Source organism: Haliotis rufescens, unplaced genomic scaffold (genome assembly GCF_023055435.1).
Source record: "Haliotis rufescens isolate VD_foot unplaced genomic scaffold, xgHalRufe1.0.p SCAF_5, whole genome shotgun sequence".
NCBI lineage: Eukaryota > Metazoa > Mollusca > Gastropoda > Lepetellida > Haliotidae > Haliotis > Haliotis rufescens.
In genome coordinates, this window is record NW_025964223.1 from 57,622,818 (window position 1) to 57,629,433 (window position 6,616).

Below are 6,616 nucleotides of genomic sequence, written 5' to 3' on the forward strand. Positions count from 1 at the left end.
TGGTAACATAATGTTGACAAGTTATTTCCCTTCCATGGGGGAACCTATGCACCATCCTGCTATAGCTTTATATCCGGATTTTCATTCAAACAGCATTTCAAGACAACTGAAGTATTTAATCTCTTTACTAGATATGATTATGATATAGCAAATTTGATTTAAAACAAAATTTATAATCAAATATTTTTACGCATGACGCATATGCAAAATTAACCCCACATAATTAAATCCATTTATTTATGTTAGTTGTGTTACATAAAACAGCTTATATTTATATGTGATGACTGCTAAAAATGTGCCTGCATGTGTAATGCAAGACTAGTACACATGCCCAATTATGCAAAGATAACATTGTGCAATACAGATATCTATTGATATAAAGCGAAAAAAGAATAACATTATTCATTTAACTATTTGTGTGGGAATTCGTAAGATCCGTTTAGAATAAGGAAGCACGAAAAGATAGGTACAATGAACTTAAGAATGAGCTTTATCTGTTATAACCATGTGACTATCAAGGCAAACTAGATGACACTGCAAGTCAATAACAATCATCATTATAGATATTGAAAATGGGTATATATGTATTGTTGTAAATGTTCAAGATCGAAAATGTACTTGGTTAGTTCCATTAAATATGTACTTGAACTATATGTAGGCCCTTCTGTGTCTGAAATTATTTTTGGGGGATATTCAAAATTTAAAAAAAAAGCCGAAATATATCTATATTTTATTTCTCATAATTAAAATGAAAACATGGTAATGATTGACTAAACAGTCACTATTCATCCATACAATCATTTTATACACTGTGCCCCAAATAACCCTTACAAATACCAAACTGGATTTCCGTGATATCCAATTCTCTAATTTGAACACTTGTATAATGATGTGTACTTGATGGCATAATTTGCCAGTGCCTGTTTCTTTCACAACATGAACAATGTTTCTCACCTCTTCCAGTTAAATATCTGCTGAATACTTGTGTTGCTGTCAAAATCCACAATACTTACTGACGAACTTAAATGTTTCATAAGACCTTCACGTGTATTCATGGACATGTTTAAAAGTGTGATATTCAAACATCAAGGGCAACACTTTAAGCATTGATTGCAAAACGTCAACAAAGCGACCTGGATTGAACGATCAGCTGATCCTACCGCCATCAAGTGGTTTACTTTTACACTGTAAGAAGTCATGGTCATCCAATTCATGTTACGTGAAACATTCACATTCCATGATAATACTGTTGTCACTATCGGATATCGGCAAGTTGTGATCAGGATGCCACAAAAAGGAACAAAGTAAGTATGACCAATGCTTCATCATTTTATTCACGAATTAGCGAATATTTTAAACGCAGAAAAGTCTCCAACAAAATAAATGTAACGAAAAATACCGAAACGCGAACAATATACGCAATTGAAGAAATAGTATGTTTCGCACAATTGTTTTCTCACCCGATAGTGAACTCAATCAGTGATATAAATGGCCTAAATGCGGGCACTTTAACCACTACACTATCCCACCGCCCCTAACCTGTAGGGCAAAATATGCACACCTTTTCGCGAACACATGGTATCATCACAATTTGACACTATTAGATATGAGTCATAAATCCTTACACTATAAGCGGAATCGTACAATGGGCATTGTTTTTAGAACATGTGTCTTATGATAATGGAAAGGCAGTTTATCTTAATGTATTTCGCCTTGAGCAGCATCAATTAGCTGACGCAAAATCTAAATGGCTGAATATATTACAACCACGAGGAAGAAACATCGCACTCCCTATTTCATTTCACCTTAATTAATCTTGATTAATACCTGAGCAATTAAAAGTCATTTACTAGAAAGCGATAACTGATACCAACATAAGATTAAATTACTGAAGTTTACAAACCATTGAAGTTAGGTTTGACTGTCGCTCCCACGTTTTCCATCTCCATCACTTATCAGGTCGTTTAGATTTTCTCAAAATTAGGCTTGAATAGAACTTCTTATTATTCAGAGGACTTCGAGTTTCACCTTAGTCTTCATTGTCGACGCTGTATAATTTTTATATTTTATGAGGATTGGAAAGAATAACGTCAATATGTATCTTTGTTTCAGATAAACCACACTCAAGAGATGTTGAAACAGTAAATCAAATATATTGGTGTATTGAAATGATTTATTAAATTGCCCACACAGGAAAGATGTTTCCCTCTGGGCAGTATCATTTAGTCGTAGAAAACTATGAATGTCTCAAAATTACAATCACAAGACAGTCACATACTTATTTATGGTCTCACCTTTCAGAAAGTTTACTGTTTCCGTCAAAATTACACCCAAGGGGTGTCAGACAAGAACTTGAAATATTTAAAAAGGTCAATAAAGTGTTCTCTTTACAAAGTTCCCCAAAGCGATTCCGTATCAGTACATTTCCACAGATCATAGTGTTAACTAGCTATGTTGACGATGTCTGTATTCAGACTCCTCTATGTAAATCTGTTTTTAAGTAATTCTAATTATCTAGAAATTAGGGATGTTGATCTGATACAGTGTGCAGATCACTGCTCCAAAAGAGGAAACTGCATGTCTGTATTCTATCGCAAACTGACGAAACAGTGTTTCATACTTGATAGGGTCATTCAAGACAACGCTTCTCTGAACTCTTCGCTTGGCTATCAACTGTTCGTAAAGCATACTGTGGACAACGACGAGAAAGGTATGTTGTGTAAATTCATATTTAATGCAAACGCAAACTTAGAGATAACTACATGTTGTCTTGCTCATATTTGTTTTTTAATTATAACATTAAATGAGTTTGTGACTTCTATCGAGAGAAAGTGTGAGAGAGAGAAAGAGAGAGAGAGAGAGAGAGAGAGAGAGAGAGAGAGAGAGAGAGAGAGAGAGAGAGAGAGAGAGATTGTGTACCGATTGTGTTCCCCTTCTTGTTTAGCTTTTTCTGTTCGCATATGAATATGAGAGACGCGTATTTGAAAGAATCATGTGATATTAGTTTCTGCATGTTAGTCTTGTCCATATTTGGATATCAATCATAACGTTCAGTGTGACAAAAATTGATATTTACACTTTCTACTCCCAAATGTACCAAATTCCGCAGCAGAATAAAAGCATTCAATTGTCTACCATCGGTCCCAGCTAATCCAAAACCAAAAAATATACCATATCTCTCTGCGCCAGGCTGGTTCTACGAGAGTGGGAACGTTTATGTTGACATGCGTATAGATGCATGTTTGGTGCTTAAGTATTTTGCTGATTTGATGATAGGCATTTGTTTATATAGGTTGCTTTAGAAAAACCTTCTAGAAGCATACATGTGTGGAGCTCTAGTTTGGAGACTAAGCCCTAAATTGAACCCAAACGCTTATGTTGATTTTGAGACACACCGCTTATTAGAATGAACACGGTATATCTCAATAACATTGTCTAGGGATATTTCATTCCTATATTTTAAGATTTCTATATCAGATATTGAGTCATTTGTGTTACAGTAAAGAATAGGTTCCCAGGTTCCCATGCGAAAGAGGATCGGGTTTGTGCCTCGACACATTTCGTATTCATCGTGGCCCGTTGGCGTGGGCCGTTGTTTGATGATTTCCGTGACTGGTTTGTCTCGATACAGCCATCATATAGATGGACTGCTGCTGACTATGGTGCTAAACAGAATTTACTTACTATCTTTTAATAATTTTCTTTATGAATGCAATGACGAAAACCTGTACTAAATGTGCAGACATTTGTAAATTGATTCTCACTTGCTCATTTGTATATGTCACTTGTTCTCTTTTATAGATACCATATCATCGACACCAAAGACTATCGTTCGCTGTAAGTATAGCTAATATTAAGCCGTTTTTGTCCCCATATCTTTACACGAATCAGGGACAGTAACTTCAGCTTTCTTGAAAGACGTCGAGTCATATTAATGCGTAGCTTGCAAGGTCTCGTTTATGCATGTATACAATCTACCTAGTAACTGCTACAAAGCACCAATAACATACAAAATGGCTTATCTTTGAAAAAATTGTTGACGATCCATGGTCAGTTCTAGTGGGTGTACCTCATCTAAAACCCGAATGTTTACATCTATCATCATAATGGCTCAGATTACATACATATAACATATCCTGTGCACAATTGGTTTAAGTGATTATATTTCACATTACGATAACCGAACATAAGACGCTAATCAGTTGATAAAAGCACTGTAACTCATTGTTAAGGGTTGCGTACCATAACTAATCCATCAGTTGACCATGGGTTCGAATGGGAAGGAACACTACAGAAATGTTATCATTTGTGTGTCAGCAATCCCTGCTAATAAATTCAAGATAAATGGTAAACATAGGAGACTTGCACCATTTAGGACATTCAGGACTTCGCAAGTTCATTTCATAACTAAAATACTGTTGAAAGCAGCGTAAACCAAAACTAACTCCTTTGTATCTTGAACATATGGGACATATGCTTGACGCCACGAAACGCTCACCCTATATGTTTATGCCTGCACTGTATGACTACATTGCAGGTCCTGAGCTGAACTTTGATGAAGGCACCGCTTCAGGTCAAGTAGCTGTTGACTCTCACGGAGTTATCAATTACGATAAAAGAAGAAATGTCAAAAGCAGGTCACCTTCACTTATGACAAATATGGTGTTAAGCAACAAAGGACTTCATGGACCAGGTCATATGTCCCTCGTTGTTTCAATTATTTTTGACACCACGGGCACATTTAGAAAAGCTAACTGGATAGCGATTAAAATTATTCTTGGCACAAAAGCTGCATTTAACAAATCAAAATCGAGAAAATTGGCTTGGATGTGCAAAAACACCTGTACAATTGCACCTGGGCATGGTCCAAAATCCAATATAGTTTCATATATTGTTTATGACAAAGGGGAAAGAAAAAAACGAAAAAACCTCAGCAAAACTGAGTCAGTGGTTATTGTTGATGGTAGATGGAGCTTTGATATTGGGTTTCTATTGGATTTCACCAAAGGGCGTGTCCACATTATTGACACCAAGAAGGCTTCAATAATATACTCATGCACTGGATTGCCTCCAATGGAAGCACTTTGGGCAGCAGTTCAACTACATGGTTCGGATGCACATGCGAGACTAAAATCGGGAAAAGAAATCATGGCTGACCCAAAGCTGAAAACCATGTATGAGAATATACTTCAATGAAACAAGCACAATGTAAACAATGCAATACGAAAATGTACACTGAGTAAAAATACGTTTGATTCATATGTTGTATTGTATGCGTAAAAAAATTGATATTAAAGACAAGCTTAAATATAAGGATATTTGTATTGTGTACAATCTATATTCCACTCATTATAAAGAAAGAACAGTTTAGAAATGAAATACATACAGGTAAAAAAATATTATCTGACTGGGGCCTACAATACAATATATTGATTATACAATAATCATATATCAGTTTTACAATAACCCTCTCCAAGAAGATGTTTCACTTGTAAGATGGCTTTGATAAGCTGTTACGGATGTCTTTGACTGGATTCCTGCCAACAGATTATTGTGAAAAGGCATACCGTGCCGTGCGTAACCTCACTTGTAACGTTATACCGCTGTATAAAAAGGGGCTCCACACAACTTATGAAAAATAGCATGATCGGGGGAAGATGTCAATCTGTTAAATGCCATTATCGTTCTGCAGCTAAACAACCATTTTAAACACGTCACCACTTGATCATGGCATACCATACACAAGATTTAGAATTGTAAATTTGAAATTGCAATATCGGGGAATTAGGTTGGGACTGCACAATTTAAAACAAACAAGAAAAGCATCTATAGGTGGCCAGTCTTTATTCGGTGTATCTCCTCAGTCATTTAGATATCACAATAAAACATGAGCGAAACTACAACCTTGAAGACAATTAAAATATTCCAAGAATGTATGAATTAACAGTTACAGCATACATTTTACTGATAACGTATCATACCCTAAACATTTGCGTTGAACAATGAAACGAAGACTCTTTACTTTTGTTTAAAATAAAAAAACACACGTGATCAAGCGCAATTGAGAACAATGTATTGTAAATAAATAAGATAACTCTTCAGTTAGACACGTACAACAAGTGTTACCACTTACTAAAAAATCTTACATTATCTTTGATATTTATGAATAACGTAATGGTAGACTTTAATGTAATACAACCTTACGGAATACAACTTAAACCGAATAATAAGAATGCACAAACATTACATAACATTTCAGTCTGCTAGTTGAATAATATGACCACATATTTTACATCTAAACTACGGTCAATTACCAAAAATCATATGCCGAACAGCATGTCATTAAATGGGTACCATGTATAAATAAATAGAGCTTTACAATACTGAAAATATAGCAATACATGATCAACTAAATAAAACAACAAGTGTTATGTGCGCTCACGGATTTTGGGTGTACATTATATTTATATAGTCTTAGCACATAATGCTTAGAAGGTAAATCGTGGGAATGAAGGGAGGCATAAATCAACACCGACTTTCAGTTCACAAATTATTTTGTAATATACACAAAATATGTTGTTTAGTTCTATTTTATACAGTCAAAATTATTTATAAA